The 19,744-nt window shown below is 41.9% G+C and overlaps 1 protein-coding gene across 1 annotated transcript in view; it reads right to left on the reverse strand.

Moving 5' to 3' along the window:
- rassf7b (Ras association domain family member 7b) overlaps window positions 1-10,350 on the reverse strand; it is a 67,403-nt gene extending 57,053 nt beyond the window's left edge. Inside the window, exon 1 of the mRNA XM_020515779.2 lies at window positions 10,243-10,350. The gene's annotated coding sequence lies outside the window, so the exon portion shown is untranslated. The remainder of the gene's footprint in view (window positions 1-10,242) is intronic.
- Window positions 10,351-19,744: the final 9,394 nt, after the last annotated feature.

Here is a 19,744-nt window from a genome sequence, read left to right on the forward strand (position 1 = left end):
TTGCAGACAAGTTTTATTTAATTTTAAGACATGTGGAAAGACCTGAAATAGTTTCTTTTGAAGAGGTCATTGAAAGGTGGCTGTAGGAATTGGAGATTTTCCTCTTAAAGTCAAGGCTTCCTAGAAATCATCAATCACTGATAAATCAAGTGATGACTGCGTTATTTGCTGTAGACACTACTGGGACTGTTGTGAACAGTGACTGGCTTGGAGACGTTCTTGTTTGACCTTGTTCAGTTGGAGGAAAGCCTTCTAAGAACAAGTTGTCCAGCTGATCTCTCCATTTCTGAAATGAAACCCCTTTCGTTGAGCTCAGTGTGAAACCTATTAGTTCTTTTGAAAGAATGATTGAAAGAATATCTCAAGATTGTATTTCTAAAGCAAGCTGGGTCTGCGTGACTTCAGGGATGACCATGCATGATTGATCACATGTGCCAGAATATGACAGCAACAAATGTTCCTCCAAAATAGTCTATGCTCTATGCTTTTACCTTGAAGATTAATCCACTGGCCAAACTGTTTTTTTTTCAGAAAGCCAAACACTGCAGAGAAATGTTTTTTTCTACTTTCTTGGATAGTCTACTTTTTTTGGGAAATTTAGAGGGGCTAACATTTATGCTTCTGTATTATTTACTGTGTTTGTTAACCAATTGTTGCAACTTTATTGAATAGTTTTGATAGTAAACCAGAAATTGTGTGTATTAAGAAGCCTACCTCATAGATCTTACGTGTTTAAAACTGAATACAGGCAAAGGTATTTAGTTGGTCTTTATGGTAATTGGAGAAAGTATTTTTATTTTAAGTTGCAATTCATGGCGTAGTGGGACTAGACTGACTACGCATTCCTCCAGCCTCGATCATAACACTTTCCAGGCCTTTGTTACTTCAGTTTTGCCTGTGCTCCTTAGTGTACACATTTTGTCACATTCCCTACTTCACCCTTCAGTATTTCCTCCTCTTACCATGTCCCAAATTTGACTCCCTTGGAAATAAACCATCAGCATCCCTCTGTGTCAGCCTTGGTATCCTCTATTGGGTTTGTTGAAGTACATAATAAGCAGAACCCCCAACTGACCCATCCCACTTTCTCATCACCTTTCTTGAGAAGGAGAATAGGTTGCTAATCTGGCCAATCATCTTCCAGTCCAATTTATCCCTTCAACTGTTGACCATGTAGATTCTTCTAGCAGATCAGTTTTCACTAACCCCCTCCGCTTCTCCCTCCCAATATCCATTCATTTGCGAACAAGGCCCCTGCCATCAATGAACTTACTGTGATAACTGGATCATCACCATGGTCTTTTAAGGAAACCTGGCGGAGAGGTGATGATACCTTCCCCCACCATTTCAAGCCTTCCTGCTTGGCTATATCTTCCATCACTTGCTCACACAAATATCACAGTGACTGAGTAGTGTTCTTCATCAAATCACACTTTGACCCGAATAAAAAAACCAAAGAACTGTGGAATCTGTAAATCAGAAACAATACAGAAATTGTTGGAGAAGCTCAGCAGATCTGGCAGCATCTGTGGAGAAGGGTCACTCGACCTGAAATGTTAACTCTGATTTCTCTCCACAGATGCTGCCAGACCTGCTGAGTTTCTCCAGCAATTTCTGTTTTTGTTTCATACTTTGGCCCGAGTCACTATTTGTCTGGTACTTGCTCTGCCTTGGAGCATTTCACCCTGTTCCATCTCTCTTATCTCATTGGAAATCCTCATTTGCTTGCATTCTCTCAAGAAAATTTGAAAAGCTCTACTGGGATATTCTATTGCTTTCTTCCCCCAGCCTCTGCACAAAATGATTTCTCAATCTCCATGACTCCAAACTCCATTTCAATACATAATGCCCTGTCCTCTGAATTCACTGCCTTCTTATTCTCTCCAAATTTCTCCATTCATGTAAATCTCTCCCCCCCAACTCACGTTACACCTTTTGCCGCAATGCTTACAAAGAATCTATCCATCTCTGCCTTAAAAATACTCTGCTTCCACCACCTTTTCAGGAAGACGGTTCCAAAGACTCATGACACTCTGTGGCAAAAGAATTGTGCTTCATCTTTGTTTTAAGTGGAGGCTCCATTATTTTTATCAGTGACTCTTTGCTCTTTGTTCTTAATTAGTGGAAACATCCTCTTAAAATCTCCACTGTCAAGGCCCCTCAGGATCTTATGTATTTCAATCAAATCGCCTCTTGCTTGTCTAAACTCTAGTGGATACAAGCTGAACCCATCTAACTCTTCCTCATGGAATAATCTGCTTATTCCAGGTGTTGGTCTGATAGACCTTGTCTGACCTGTTTCCAATCCATTTACATACTTCCTGATAGCGCACAGTATTTCAGATGTGGTCTCACCAGTGCCCCTTAAAACTGAAGCATAATTCCACTATTCATGTAATCATTCCCCTCAGAATAAGCTGTTCACTAATTACATGCTGTATCTGCACAGTAATCTTTTATGATTCAGGCACCAGGAGAACCAAATTCCTCTGCATCTCAGATCTCTACAATGTTTCACCATTTAGATAATATGCTTTTTCATTCTTCCTGACAAAAGAGGACAATTTTACATTTTTTCATTTGCCACTTCTTTGCCACTCACTTAACCTATCTCCATCTTTTTGAAGGCTTCTCATGTCCTCTTCACAACTTATTTTCCTACTGATCTTTGTGTCTACAAATTTGGTAACCATATCTTCTATGATTTTATTCAAGACATTGATAAAAATGTAAACAGTTGAGGCCTCAGCACTAATCCTTGTGGCACACCACTCATTACATTTTGTCAACCTGAAAAAGATCTATTTATGCCTACTTATGGTTTCCTGTTAGCCAGCTAATCTTCTATCCATACTAATATGCTACCTCCTACACTATGAGCTTGACAACGTGCAGGACAAAGCCCAGCTTGTTTGATTGCGAATGGGTGCCAATCTTCAATACTCACTCCTTTCACCAATGGATAGTAGCAACAGTGTACATCTACAAGATGCACTGTAATATTTCTGAGTTTCCACCACAGCACCTTCCAGACCCATGATTTCTACCATCTAAAAGGAGAAGGGAAGCAGATACATTGTAACACCATTACTTGCACGTTACTTTCCAAGCCAAACATCATCCTGACTTGGGAATATTTCACCATTGTCGCTGGATCAAAATCCTAGAACTGCCTATACCCCAAGGACTGCAGCAGTTCAGGAAGACATCCACTGCCCACCTTCTCCAGGGCAATTGGGATGGGCAATAAATGCTGGCTTAGCGAGCAACACCTGTGAACATTTTTTTACAAATTCACGACAATGTAATCAGATAAAATTTAATACCAAGGAGATATTAGGACAGGGTGACCAAAGGTTTGTTCAAAGGGGTTTGTTTTATAGAGTAGTGTGGGATAGAGATGGAGAGGATTACTTGTAAAGATTAAGGGTTCAGGCAGCGGGGCATGGCCTTTAATGCTGGAGCAATAAAAATCCAAGATACATGAGAAACCCAAATTGTTGTGTCGCTCCATTCATTTAACTTCAAATATAGTATCATAATGCATTCCCCTCAACACAATTCAGCTGCACTCAGGAGATTCGATCTTGGAGATGTGAGACAGACTCCTCACACATCTCAGGAAATAACGAATTGAATTAATCCTTTGTGTCATCTCAATCATTGTGGCAGCAACAAAAGGAATCAGATTTGCTTCTCTAACTCTTAAGCACATTTCATTGTGACTAAACATCAATGATGAATCAAACCTCCCACTCTGACATCTGATGCTATTTGTCTTCTGCCTAAAGAATGCTCACTTTGATCAAAGGGACAGTTCAGAGAGGGCCATTGTTTGAAACCCAAGCTGCAAACCTGCAGTACACACTGAATCAGGAGCAGGAATTGTGTTTGAGGTCAATGGGAGTTCTGTTGACCTAATCACCCTGCAGTGAGCGTATCTCTGCTGTTGATTATCCAGTCCTTTTATTTAACGGTGGGTTTAGAGGAAATCTATCCACCGGCATCGTTGAATGGTGTGTGGAATTAGAAGCTCTGGTGGTGCAACATAGTGTATATCAATTAGAAGTTCAAAGTTTAATCAAAGTGTTTGTGGGAGTTCTTACACAAACTGAAAATTGCTGCAGGAGTCCCATAACAAAACTCAAGCTAACATCAGATTGTTTACCAATTTGAAAGAGCATGTCTTTTTATATAGAGTCTTTTAAACTAACTCACCTCCACACTTCCCCAAAGCCCATCCGCCATCTACAAGATACAAGACTGGAATCTTATGGAATACTCTCCATTTCCTGGCAGCATCTGTGGAGGAGAAAACAGAGTTAACGTTTCGGGTCCGGTGACCCTTCCTCAGAACTTCCTCACTGAACCTGAAACGTTAACTCTGTTTTCTCCTCCACAGATGTTGCCAGACCTGCTGAGCTTTTCCAGCAACTTTGTTTTTGTTCCTGATTCACAGCATCTGCAGTTCTTTTGGTTTTTACTTTCCATTTCCTGCCGATATGAGTGCATCTCCAAGACACTTAAGAAGCTTGAAATCATCCAGGATAAAGCTGCCTGCTTGATTGTTTGTGGATATGATTGAAGTATGATTGTGGATTGAAGAAATGTAATATTAAAACAAGGAAAGACATACTTTCACATTGCAACTTTTATAACCACACTAAAACAAAAACAGTACCTCCACCACTGACATTGTCACTGATGTGAACCATCTATGAGACGTACTGCAGTTACTCACCAAGGCTCCTCAACAACGTCTTCCAAATCCACCGCCTAGAAGGACAAAAGCAGCAGATACATGGGAGCACCACCAACCGCAAGTTTCCCTCCAAACCACACATCATCCAGATTGGAAATATATCACAGTTCCTTTACTGTCGCAAGGTCCAAATCCTAGAAATACCAGGACATCAGCAGTTCAAGAATGCAGCACACCAGTACCTGAAGAGCAGTTAGGGATGTGCAACAAATCTTAGCTTACTTGGAATGCCGACAACTTGTAGAAATTAGACGATAATGGGTTCACAAGTCAAACAAGAATCAAACACACCAGTGTGTAACTGAGGCAGCACCACACCATGGAGGAGCAGCACCAAGGAAGTGCTGCACCAGACGGGCAGTGCTGATGGGGCTATTCATTGTTGCATGTTCAGTCATAGGGTCATAGAGATGTACAGCACAGAAACAGACCCTTCAGTCCAACTCATTCATGCTGACCAGATATCCAAAATTAATCTAGTCCCATTTGCCAGCTTTTGGCCCATTTCCCTCTAAACCCTTCCTATTCATGTCCCCGTACAGATGCCTTTTAAACACTGTAATTGTACGAGCCTATACCACCTCCTCTGGCAGCTCATTCCATACACTTACCACCCTCTGTGTGAAAATGTTCTCTCTGAGGTGTCTTTTAAATCTTTCCCCTGTCAACTTAAACCTATGCCCTTTAGCTTTGGACTCCACTAGCCTGGGGAAAAGACCTTGACTATTTACCCTATCCATGTGCATCATGATTTTATAAAGTTCTATCAGGTCACCCCCTCAGCCTCCGACGCTCCAGGGAAAACAGCCCCAGCCTATTCAGCCTCTCTCAATTGTGATGTTAAAGCAAGACTTTAAAAGATCCCAAGGGCAATACTTGAAGAAATGTAACATTAAAAAAAGGAAAAACATACTTTCACATTGCATTCACATTTTACAACCACACTAAAACAAATTATCTGGTCATTTATCACATTGTTGCTTGTGGAATTTTGGTAAGCACAAATTGTCTTCCATGTTTGATACAGCAGAGAGTACAGCTTAAATGGCAGAAGTGAAAGGCTTCAATTGGCCTTGTGCCTTTTACAAGCCCAGCAACGAGCACCCACTGGCTCCATTTTTAAAATCAGCAGAACCAAGGTGCAGCAACGGTCCTGCTCAGAAGGTCCCCTGGATATGGGATTGTTCAAGAATCACTCTTTCTCACAAAGACTGGATGAATCACAGGCCCTATGACTTGCTATTTCCTCAGTGAAAGTAGATACTGTACACCCGTGGCCCCAAACTGCAACCCCTCACTTGCACTGTCTCCAACCAGGACCTCACCTGTGCCACCACCAGTGTGGATGTCATGAGCTGATGTGATCCCCAGTTTGAACATGCCCTGCCAAAGATATACTTACAGCCTCAATGTTAACACATCATATTTCTCCGCTGAGATACTGGGACGATTTATCCCAGACTGTGAACAAAATATCGTGACCTTGAAATATGCCCCACAAATTAGAAGGAATTCCACTGTGTTTATCTCTTTAAAAAAAATAAATTTGTGCTTTCATAAAAGACTGATGGCCTCTGAAATAGCTCCAATCTGAAATCAAAACATGGAGAGCATGAGGCTGTGCACTTTGGATGATCTAAGTAGAGCTGAACTCTGTTTAACCTCCAACAAAATGGAATAAATGGTATTAGTGCTGTTGCTCCTCTTTAATTATCCTTCAGCCAGACATTCATTAGTGCGTCATTTACAGACAGCAACAGAAGGACTGGACATTTACTGGGGAAATGTCAGTTTTACCGTTAATCACCTTTCAGAGGAATGAGAAGCTGCAAGACATTGTATCAAAAATATTATTAATTATGACGAGGGAATATTCACTGGATATGTTTAATCCATTGTTCTCATTGGGGAAAGAAAATATGTTTATCGAGCACCACCTACAACTTCTGGATTTTCCAAAGTTGCTTTACAACCAACGGCTTTATTATTGTAATCACTATAATATTGTAGGAAATGTGGCAGTCAATCTGTGCACAGCAAGTTCCCACAAAGAGCAACAAGACAAAGATCAAGTAATGTGTTTTAGCGATAACACAGCTGAACAGTTCTTGGTCTCGAAACGTCAACTTTCCTGTTCCTCTGATACTACCTGGCCTGCTGTGTTCCTCCAGCTCCACACTGTGTTATCTCTGACTCCAGCATCGGCAGTTCTTACTATCTCTGAATATGTTTCAGAGATATTGATTGAAAGATAAATATGGCTATGTCAATGGGGCAAACTCCCCTACTCTTGGAGTTGTTTACCTCCGCCTAAGAGGGCAAATGGGCCCTCTGTATCTCAGAGAAATATCAGCATGTACAGAAGTGCACAAACCGTGAAGAATTCTGCAAATCTTTCTTCACATTGCTGATGTGTCTTGTAGATGGTGGACAGGTTTTTGTGGAGTCAGGAGGTGAATTACTTTCTGCAAGATTCCTAACTTCTGACCTACTGTTGAAGCCACAGTATTTTCATGACTAATCTAGTTCTGTTTCTAGTCAATGTTAACCCCAGGATGTTGATAATGGGGGAATTCAGTGATGGAAATGCCATTGAATATCAAGAGGATATGGTTGTTGACTTGCTTGCCGAGCTGGCTTGTTTTCATTCAGATGTTTTGTCACCATGCTAGGCAACATCATCAGTGAGCAGTCTAGCAATGGTGATGAAACGCCTGAACGAAAACAAGCCAGCTCAGCGAGCAAGTCAACAATCTCACCCACAACCCAAGCTGCGGAGCTTTGCTAAAGCTTTAATCAAGGTCGTATGGTTAGATTCTCTAGATTAGACTGGAGATGGTCTTTGCCTCGCAATCATATAGCATGAATGTTATTTGCTACTTCAATCCAAAGCTGGATATTGTCCAGATCTTGTTGCATTTGAATATGGACTGCTTCAGTATCTGAGGAGTTGCGAATGGTGCTGAACATTGTGCAATCATCGGCTAGCATCCCCACTACTGACCTTATGATGGAGCGAAGGTCATTGATGAAGCAGCCAAAGATGGTTGGGCCTAGGACTACCCTGAGGAACTCTTGCAGAGTTATCATGGCACTGAGATGACCGACCTCCAACAACCACAAATATCTTCCTATGTGCCAGGTATGATTCCAACCAGTGGAGAGATTACCTCCTGATTCCCATTGAATCTAGTTTTGTTAGGATTCCTCAATGCCACACACGATCAAATTCTATCTTAATGTCAAGGCCTGTCATTCTCGGCTGACCTCTGGAATTCAACTCTTTTGTTCATGTTTCAACAGAGGTTGTAATGAAGTCAAGAACTAAATGGCCCTGCCAGAACCCAAACTGAGCATCAATGAACAGGTTATTACGAAGCAAGTGCTGCTTGTTCATGACCCCTTCCAACACTTTCCTGAAGATGGGGAATAGGCAGAGCAGCAATTGCCTCAGTTAGATTTGTCCTGCAACAAATTTTTACAAAATTAATTCATGTAATAAAGATGTTGCTGGCTGGGCCAGCATCTATTGCCCATCTTTAGTTGCCCTTGAGAAGGTGGTGGTACACTTTTTTTTGTGTACAGGACATCCCTGGCAATTTTCCTCATTGTTGGATAGATGCCGGTGTTGTTACTGCTCCTTGAACAGCTACAGTTTTGGTTAACATGGAGAATTTTCATTTGAGAAGGCAGCAAACACATGATAAGACTTCATCAGGAACATGTAGAACTGATTCTGAGGCATTAGAGAAATTGCACAAAATCTCCAAAAATCTCCTGTGCCCAATCCATCAAGTGCCATGTGCCTGGCATGTAACAGAGTCAGCAAAACATACATTGGACATAGCCATCTCTAAACCCATCAAACTGAAGTTGGAGGAAGTCATTCTCAATACAGAGGGATAGGCTAAGCAAATAGAGCTTGCTGTGAAAGTCAGTGTTGGTGGAACTATACTCCAGAAAGTGAGAGTGAATGTTCAACAGTAAGTCATCCGGTCAGAGATGTAGAGCATGGAAACAGAGCCTTCCATCCAACTCGTCCATGCTGACCAGATATCCTCAATTAATCTAGTCCCATTTATCAGCATTTGACCCATGTCACTCTAAGCCCATTGTATTCATGTACCCATGCAGATCCCTTTTAAATGTTGTTATTATACTAGCCTCCACCACCTCTTCTGGCAGCTCGTTTCATACACACACCACCCTCTGTGTGAAAAAGTCACCCCTTAGGTGACTTCTATATCTTTGCCCTCTCACTTTAAACCTATGCCTTCAGGTTTTGGACTCCACTGCCCTGGGAAAAAGACCTTGGCTATTCATCCTATCCATGCCACTCATGATTTTATAAACCTTCACAAGGTCACCCCTCAGCCTCTGACACTCCAGGGTAAATAGCCTACTCAGCCTCTCCCTATAGCTTAAATCCTCCAACCCTGGTAACATCCTTGTAATTCTATTCTGAACCCTTTCAAGTTTAACAACATCATTCCTATAGCAGGGAGACCAGAACTGAACACAATATTCCAAAAGTGACCTAACAAATGTCCCGTACAGCCACAACATGACCTCCCAACTCCAATACTCAATGCACTGATCAATAAAGGCAAGTGTACCAAATGCCTTCTTCACTACCCTGTCTACCTGTGACACTACCTTCAAGGAACTATGAATCTGCACCCCCAGGTCTCTTTGTTCAGCAACACTCTCCAGGATCCTACCATTAACTGTCCAATTCCTTCCCCAATTTGCCTTTCCAAAATGCGACACCTGACATTTATCTAAATTAAATGCTACTTGCCACTCCCCGGCCCATCCGATCAAGTCCTGTTGTATTCTGAGATAAACTCAGAATACTCCAAGTCAGTGAGTGAGTGAAAAGGAATGCGTAATAGTCCGTGATAGGTGAGTGAATGTACAATAGTCCCCCAGTGAATGAGTAAGAGGAAATGTACAATAGTCCCCAGTGAGTGAGTAAGTGAATGTACAATCATATCCCAGTGAGTGAGTTAAAGTGAATGTACATCAGTACCCCATTGAGCGAGTGAGTGAGGGTGAATGTACAACAGTTTCGCAGTGAGTGAGCGAGAGAGAGGGACAGGGAGTGAATGTGCAATAGTGCCCCAGCAAAAAGTGATGACTAGGGAACGCTAAAGGAGAGGGAGATTAGGAGTGCAGAAGATTTGGATGATAAATTTGACATTGAATGCAATGAAATAATGTGAAGTTATCTATCGAAAACGGAAAATAAAGGCCTATATTTCCATTACTTTACATAGGAATTCTAAAAGCCTCGTCTGCGCTCCAACAGGTGGCTCCAACTGCTTTTACAATATGTGAGTCGGTGAGTCCTCTCTCCTTTCCCTAATTATTCCCCTTACCCCCGCCGCCTTTGACATGACTCTGCCTGGATCTTCCTGCGGTGCCTTACGCCCAGACCAATCGCTAGACAGTAACCGTGGCCGCTGAGAGCTGCTTACCGTAGCAGGGGCCTCCGCGTTAACACTTACAGCCGTGGCGCTGTCCTTTCAGACTGGCCTGTCTGCTTCCGAAACTGCGGCTGGTGCAGCAGCGGCACCGTCATCGCCAGTCCGCTGTACTAAGCTGCATCACGTCGCCTTGGTTACACATTGTATCCGCTTCCAGAAGGGAAGGTTAACCAATGGAGAGCCCCCTGCCCCTTTCATTGAAGAGATTAAGTGGCAGCCATGTGATGCTGGTGTTCCAGTCAGTGGGCAGTTCTTGCTGAGGCTCGATGTAAACAGTGTAATTGTACCGCATTGCTTCTCACACTAATCCAATCTGATCCTGCATGTTGCAGCAAGACAACATGACAGGGTTCTCATTCCAATTTCTGTTCGGTCAAAGTTTCTGATGACTTTATTTTGAACCACATTTAGTTTTCAATTTAGCAGAATACCTAAGAAAAGTTAAATCTAAAGATGTACTATGGCTAGCGGATTGTAAACCGGCTTCTCTAAAACCCTGAAGATTTACAGGAATGTAAAACTAAGGGAGGGACTCTACAGACTCGAAGCCCTGGGAAAATACAATTTAGAGAGGGAGACAGAGAAAACGAGGTTTCTCTGTCGTGCGGTGGTGGGATTGGGACAAAGTCATGTGGGACCAAGGACCAGAGGAACACGGAAGAACTAGATTCAAAGAAACAATCAGCATTACAGTAAAATTGAAAGAGACAAGATAGACTAGATTGAAGAAAGAGAGAGAGAAAGCTGGAGGGTAAGAAGCTGTACACCAGAAAAGATAGAGGAGGCAACGTTGAAGCGAGATAGGAAGGGTGAAAGTCAAGGGGAAGACCAGAAGCAAAATAAGGGGAATCAGGAAGAAAGGAGAGAGAAAATTGGATACAATATTAGAGCACAATCATTACTACATTTCAAAAATATTTAATTGACTGTAAAATGCTTTGAGACATCAGGAGGCATTAGAAGAACCAGTCTTCCTGATGCAAGGTAATTCACTTGAAAAAAATTAACTGTATTCCTTTCTTCACAGATATTGCTAGGTCTGCTGAACACTTCCAGCATTTTATGATTTTATTGCAGATGTTTTTTTCTTCCTTTCAATGTACAGGCCAGTTGAGAGGTTGTGGGATTCACTTCCTGTGTTAATTGTTGAAGCAGAAACTATGTTTAGATTTAGGATTAGATTGGAGAGATGGCGACGGAGAAGGAAGATGAAAGGATATGGGAACAAGATGAGTAAACGCGAGTGAAAATAGTTCCTCCTGTGGAGGTAAAGGCAGTGAGGTATTGTATCTGCTGTATATTTCTAATATGATGACATAGATAGCATAACCGATCAGGAACATCGAAGTGTTTGTCTCACAAACTCATAAATGGAAACCTTTCCCTAGAGAGGATAGATTCAGGATGATAACTAGATTGCTTCACTAATTCAACATCAGCTTGCACTTCAGGCACAACATAGACCCTTTTATATTGTGTCTGTTCTGATAGAGACTAAAAGCAAGGAGAATGTTGGAAAGGGACAGAGGAGTGAAAGAACAAGTGAGAGAGAGCATCTCTTATTTTGTATGTCAGTAGAGGAATGTCAAAATACCAACTCTTCAAAAAAGAAACATAAGCAGTAAAGATATTGACAGTCTGTAATCCAAGATGCCACCTGCGAGTTTCACGGGAGTCTTTCTGTGTGGACTTGGAAACTACCAATCTCACACAGACTGTAGTGTAGCTGTTACTGTATTTCCTTTTACCTCCAGATGGGGTGGAATGAATGGGGTAGTTGGTAGAGAAATCCTAGTCTGTGTGCAGAATGTTGAAAGAGCAGTGCTTTCATATACAACACAGGAGGCATTTGGTTCATCCTGATTCTGCTGGCTCTTTGAAAGTGCTACCCAAATAGTCCAAATCCCGTGCCAATCATTCCTTTTCAATTATTGATCCAATTCCTCAGTGAATTTGCATCCTCTGCTGCTCCAGGCAGCACATTCTGGCTTTTTAAAACTAACTGCATAAAAAGTGTACTCATGTCCCTTCAGATTCTTCTGTGAATGGTTTTATATCTGTGTCTTCTGCTTTTCAAACATTGCAAACAGTTGTCCTTTCCTTAATTCTTTAATTCTATCAAAACATGAACTTGAAGTATTGACATGGTTTTACCTGGAACTGGAATAAGGAGTTCTGATTCTTCCTGCACTGAATGTTGAAACCCTTTCCTTGAAGAGCTACCTTGATTTATATTAACATCAAACCAACCTTTCCGCAAAGGAGATCATTGGAGATAGTCGATCACACCTGCACTCTCTTCCCTTCTCTTGTTGAATGTAGTATCGTTTATATCTGACCGGGGGAATCCTTCAGAGGAAACCTTCAGAAAGTCTGGAGGTCATGTGTTTGAGGTCCACTCCAGGGCAACATACCCCTTGTTCCAATAACCTAGGCTAATGCTCACAGTGCCGTACTGAGGGAATGCTGCAATGTTTGAGTTACGTCATTTTTACCATGCATCACACTGAGTTTCTATCTTCCCTTTCCGTTGAGTATAAAAGATCCCAGGACATTGATTTGAAGAAAAGCAGGTGAGGTATTGTAATGGTCTTGCCAATATTTATTCCTATAATACCACAATACCACAAAACAGAACGCCAAGTCATGATCACATTGCACTTTAGGGGAGCTTGCTGTACATAAATTGCCTGCCACTTTTCCTACATTACAGCAGTGACTTTACTTCAAAAGCACTTCCTTGGTTGTAAAATGATTGGGGTGTCCTGAGGTTGTGAAAGCAACCGTAGAGATACAAATTCTATTTTTTTGTGTTGTCCTTACTCGGAGTAGTCCTAATAAATGGCAAATCTTCTGAAATGTGCCTTTGCAAGGAAGGTCTGGAGAGAGATGCAGTAGTTTTAGTTGAGGTTCATCCCAAGCTCTGTGATGCAAGACTGTGTGCTCTCTGGGCTATTTCCCAGGATCCACACTGAGACAAACATTGACTGCACCTGTAGTACCATGAACTTGGTGAAAGATGCTCTTTGGCCTGCCTGAAACCTTTACCAATCTAAAGAGTTGACCTGAACCGAGTGTTGCAGACTGACACATTCCAAGATCCAGGACTACTACACTAAAGGTTGGGGCAGCTGCCACCAATGCACAGTGGAGAAAGACTGCCATTCTAGGATCTTTCTGTCAAAATATAAGCAGGGTGTGTTAAGTTTTGAGATACCCCATAGCCTTAATAGGAACATAAATGGTTTCCTGAGTGGAAAGTGCCTTTTTTGTTGCAACTGGTTTGAAGCTCTAATGAGGGAAGTAAAAATCCCCAATGTATGTTCTGCAATGTCTGTACTGAACTGACTTGGACTTTATGTACTAACTTATAGATAATTTATGAATAAAGTATAGTTTTGAAAAAATTCTTGTGGTCAATTTAAAAACTGTTAAGTGTTTGAGTGAGGGACAGAAATTGGAATGAGGTTGTGGATATTCGCATTCAGGATCAGCAGGGCATCTGATGGAATTACTTGAAATTCTCAAAACTTCTAGAGCTATTTTGTTGCCCTAACAGTATGATGATCCATCTCCTTTTCAGAACATGGTCATCCATTATCAATGATAGGAGTGTAGCAGCAAGTAGCAAGTAACATGAAACCAACACAATTCCAGTTATGAGTTAATGAATACGACAGCAAATCCTGTGCATAGCACAGCTGCAGATGCCTGACATGCTTAGACAACCCTGCAGTCCAGGCATGTGGGTGGTGATTCAGTAACTGCACACAATTTAACACATAATCCCTGGTGTGATTATCGTCGTGTCAGCACAGGATGTGGGTGTTGCGGGCTGGGCCACAATATGTTGCCCATTCTGAATTACCATCAGGAAGATGGTGGTGAGCTGCCTCCTTGAACAGTTGCAGTCTATGTGGTGTAAATGGAACCAGAAAGCAGTTCGGAAGGAAGTTCCAGGATTTTTCCCCAGCAACAGTAAAGGGCAATATAATTCCGAGTTGGGATGATGTGTGGCTTGGAGGGACCACTTCTGATCAAAATTCAATAGCCAGGCCAATTTTGCTGATTCAAAACATCCCAAGATGTTTCACAGTCAATAAAGAGTGGTTGTGTACGGAGTACAGTGATTACTCAGTGACTTTGTGGAGCAGGGTTGAGGGGCTGAATGATCTACTCCTCTTATTATTTTATTACCATTGTGGGTAGGGTTCTTTTGGTGCAGTGGCATTGTCCCTATTCTGAGCTGTGAGGTCCCAGTTCAACTCCCACCTGCTTCAGAGGTGTGCCTGAACAGGTTGGTTAGAATTTTTATTTGTACCATGGTGAGTATAGGGTGACATAAAGAGGGGAAACAATAATGATTCTCATGCACATCTAGGTCAGCAACATGAACACTGGCTCCAGCAGTAGGCTATAACAACTAATCTTTCACCTGACACACGGGTACAAAAAGACATCACTCTCTTACTCTTGTAGAGAGCTGGCATGGACATGATAGACTGAATGGCCTGTTTGTATGCTATAATGATTTTATGATAAATCATACTTTATAGTCCGATTGCCAGTCAATCTAAAGTTCGATAGGATTTGTTCTATTGATTGATAATGTCACTGCTGGGAATGTCCTGACACTCCCGAGTGATATGAATTTTGTCAAGATATTGAAAGATGGGGAGGTGCTTAGACAGATACACATTTCCTGTTTGAATTCCAATATTTGGATCAATTTAGATATTTGTCTTTATTTGATTGTAAGTATTTTTCCAGGCATATGTAACATTTTATGTCAATGGCATGATTAGAGAAAGGTAAAGGTGCTGTTTTTTCTCTTTAGAGAGAGATGACTTTAGTAATTGAACCCAAGGGTCACCACCCCTCAGGCAAGGGGCAAGGTTGAGAAGGCAAGGCCTTCATCGTAGCCTCAGTCAGTACAGAGCTTGAACCCTCACTACTAGCATCACTCTGCATCACAGAGCAACTGAGCTAATCAACTTCCCAGTTGCCAGATCAGTCGCAGAAGGGTGCTATCACCCAATTCCAAAGCAATCTCCTCTGAATGTCACAGGGAAGGAAGAGGGAGGGGGAGAAGAAATCTCAGCAGGAGGACCTACTCACCGATGATTATCAAGAAATACTTCCTTTACCTGAACCAACGCCAAAAGCAGAGTGTTTGGCAGCTGTAATTCAATAAGTAGGTGATCAAAGAACTTTGCCACCCCTTGAATCTGGACATGCAACATCACAACAAGGTGCTGCCAGTTGTAATTCTGAAGGTTTTCATGAGCAGATCCTACCAAGCTGGAGTAGCAACCATCTTGCAGCTCACCTTGCGTCACCGTATCAGAGAGGTCAGAGAGACCTCATACACCAGCATGAAGGGAGACTTGCATTTATTTAGAACCATTCATGAACACCAGTCATTCCAAAGCTTTTACATTCGCTTAAGACCATTTACGACTCTTCAGATATTGAAGTAGTCCATGTTCAAATGCAACAAGACCTGGACAATATCTGGGCTTGGCTGACAAGTGGCAAGTAATATTCGTGCTACACAAATGCCAGGATATGACCATCACGAATAAGAGACAACCTAACCACTGTCCCTTGACATTCCAAGGTGTTACCATCACTGAATCCCCCACAAACAACATCCTGGGGGTTATCATTGATCAGAAATTTAACTGGACTCGCCACATAAACACAATGGCTACAAGAGCAGGTCAGAAGCTGGGAATACTGCAGCGAGTAACTCACCTCCTGACTCCTCAAAGCCTGTCCACCATCTACAAGACACAAGTCAGGCATGTGATGGAATATTCCCCACTTGCCTGGATGAGTGCAGCCACAACAACACTCAAGAAGCTTGACACCATCCAGGATAAAACAGCCCGCTTGATTGGCACTACATCCACAAACATCCACTCTCTCAACCACCGACGCTCAGTAGCAGCAGTGTGTACTATCTACAAGATGCACTGCAGAAATTCACCAAAGATCCCCAGACAGTACCTTCCAAACCCATGGCCACTTCCATCTGGAAAGACAAGGGCAGCAGATATATGGGAATACCACCACCTCCAAGTTTCCCTCCAAGCCACTCACCATCCTGACTTGGAAATATATTGCCATTCCTTCACTGTCACTGGGTCAAAATCTTGAAATTCCCTCCTTAATGGGATTGTGGGTCAATCCACAGATGATGGCCTGTAGTGGTTCAAGAAGAGAGCTCACCACCACCTTCTCAAGGGCAACTAGGGATGGGCAATAAATGCTGGCCAGCCAGCGACGCCCACATCCCAAAAATGAATAATAAAAAAAAGGCAGACCGGCCCTTGATTTAACACCTCATCAAAAGCAACACCTCCAACAGTGTGCATTGTCTCCATCCTGCACTTGAGTACAAACCTAGATTTTGTGTTCAAGCCCTGGAATAAGATTTCAACTTAAACTCTTTAACTCATGGATGAGAGTGATACCAACTTTTCTGAGGTGATAGATGAACTTTCTTTTTCTGTGTGGAGTGAAGAATCGGCAAATTGGCATTTCATTTTAACAGTGGGATGGAGTGATGTGGCAGTAATGTCACTGGGCCAGTACTTTTGACCCAGATTAATTTTCTGGGGACAAAAACAGAAATTGCTGGAAAAGCTCAGCAGGTCTGTTGGCATCTGTGAAGAAAAGTCAGAGTTAACGTTTTGGGTCCGGTGACCTGACTGAGGAAGGAACTACGCACTCTCATCCCTAGGTCTCTTTGTTTGGCAACACTATCCAGGACTTTATCATTAGCTAAATAAGTCCTGCCTTAGTTTGCCTTACCAAAATGCAACTGTAGTGATTGTAATGAGGTCAGCCAGGTGGACCTCATGGAATATGAGTTCCTTGAGTAATCTGGTTCAGTCAGGGAGCCCTGGCTGACAGATAAAAACAGAAGCATCAGACACCCTGGAAGTTGACTCTGACAAGACTGTACCAGAGTCAAGGACTTTCTACATGGAAGGGTGACTTAGTGATGGGATACCGGCCTCTGTGGAATTATTTCAGCAACGCCCCACATTTATCTAAATTAAACTCCATCTTCCATTCCTTGGCCCATTGATCCAACTGATCAAAGTACTATTGTACTCTGAGATAATCTTCTTCACTGTCCACTACACCACCTATTTTGGTGTCATCTGCAAACTTACTAACCATACCTCCTATATTCACATCCAGATCCACATCAGTGATATTGGCTTTTCATTGCCCTTTGAAATGACCCAGCAAGCACTCAATTCAAGGGCAATTTGGGACAGATAACAAATGCTGGCCTTCTTAGCAATCCCCACATCCCATCAAAGAGTAAAGAAAAGTGAAATGACCCTCTAAGAGAAGATATTTGTCTTCATCTCTGTTGTAGGTGGGAGACACCTTACTTTGAAACTGTGCCCCCAGTTCTAAATTCTTCCTCTCAGTGTTTCAGTGACAATCCTGTCAAGGCTGCTCAGAATCTGATATCTTTCAATATCTCATTCTTGTAAACATTATGAGGGAAGCCTTGGAGAAAGTGAATAGTTTCGAGTACTTGAGGTTTCGACAATTTCAAGGAAAGTAACGGAGGAGAGATTGAAATGGAATGGTCTTCGGTTGCAGAGAGAGATGTTGAGTGATGGAGATGGAACATTGCTAGGAAGATAAAGAGGATGGCACAAGATGAGATGGAAAGATGCCAAGATGAGAGACTTAAACACAATGAAATTAGAAGAAGAGTGAGTGACTGACAGGAGGACATCATAGAATCATAGAATCCCTGCACCCAGACCCACCCACGTGCCCCCCACCACCTTATCCCTGTAATCCTGCATTTCCATGAAGAAAGGTGATCAACCAGTATTGATTGGCCCTGAGTAAAATAGGAGAAGCTGAAAGAGGAGGAAGATACCAATGAAAGTTTTTGTTATAGTCTCATGTCAGCAGAATGGAGAAGATTAATCCTTTACTAATGCAAGTACAATGAGCTTCCTGCAGCTCACTGATTTATTAATGTCTCTCAATACTTGATACAACAGGAGGAGCCCAGCTGTTAGTGGATTATGTTCAAAATTACATTCCCTTCCATGTTGCTATGCCAGAAGTCTGGTGCTTAGCTTATTGTCTGCACATGCCTCACTTTGACAATAAACAAAAATAATATCAAATAGAATGCACATGCAGGAGCAGAGATAAGGTGATTAACAATCTTCGCGCACAGAAATGCTGAGCAAACCATCTATTATCAGAAAGTCTGTGCCATTGATTATATTCTGAAGCTGGACATGCTGATAGGAACAAGAAGAGGCCACTCAGTTCCTCAAGCCTGTTCTGCCATTCGATGAAATGACAACAGATCTGCATCTCCACATATACCTGCCTGTCTTTTAACCCAATGACTACTAAAAATCTATCAGTCTCAGAATTAAAGTAATTCATTTAGCTGATGTGGAATTATTAACTGAGCCAGTAATGCTGTCATTTCATCACTTTTCATTATTTCATCATTTTCAGTGGCTGTTTCATCGATAGTGAGGTTAGCTCAAAAGTTTACTGAATTTAAAAGCTCGCTGTGAATTTATTGCATCTCACATGCAGTATGAATGGAAAATAAACCTTTCAGAAAGCAAATACCAACAATTTGAGATAACAAAACCAGAGACTAGATTTAGTCTAACTATGTGTCTTCCACCTGATCACCCTTGAGTGTTTCCTCCCACTGTGCCACAGGTCAGACAAGCATCACTCATCAAAACCACCCTCCCCCCCACCGACCCCCGGAAGCTGATATTATTGGTCTCTTTTTACTTTTCAGTTTTAAATTATGAACAAATGCACCAAAGAATGAGGCTGTTTAACCCAGCTCACCTATTCTAGCTCTTTGAAAGAGCTATCCAACTTGTCTCACTTTTCCTATTCTTTCCTTGTACCTTCTAAAATTAAAACTGCACCATTTAATATTTATTCAATTCTCTTTCAAATGTTCTTACTGAATCTGCTTCGACTAACATTTCAGGCAGCACATTCCAGATCATAATGACTCACTGGCTAAACTCCTGATCTCTCTAATGGCACTTTTTAAAACCCAATTATCTCAAATCTGTATTCTGGAGTTATCACCACTCCCCCTTTGCCCATTCAAACAGTTTCTCCTTACTCAATCTATCAAAACCATTCACAAGTGAATTTGAAACAGAAAGTGCTGGAAATACTCTGCATATCAGAGGACATCTGTGGTTAGGAAAACAAAGTTAATATTTCACATCAATAATTCTTCAACTTTGAGTCTACGAAGAGCCCTGTGTCATGGCATATTAATTATATTTAATTGTGCTCCTGACTGAAACTGTGGAGGTTGTGTTAGGAAGTGCAAGTTTGTAATGTGTAATTCTGTAACACATTTGTGCAAAAGAGTGTAAAGATTTACTCCAGAGATAACAAGGTGTAGAGCTGGATGAACACAGCAGGCCAAGCAGCATCAGAG

The sequence above is a fragment of the Rhincodon typus genome, chromosome 17, assembly GCF_021869965.1.
Source record: "Rhincodon typus isolate 14 chromosome 17, sRhiTyp1.1, whole genome shotgun sequence".
Classification (NCBI taxonomy): Eukaryota; Metazoa; Chordata; class Chondrichthyes; order Orectolobiformes; family Rhincodontidae; genus Rhincodon; species Rhincodon typus.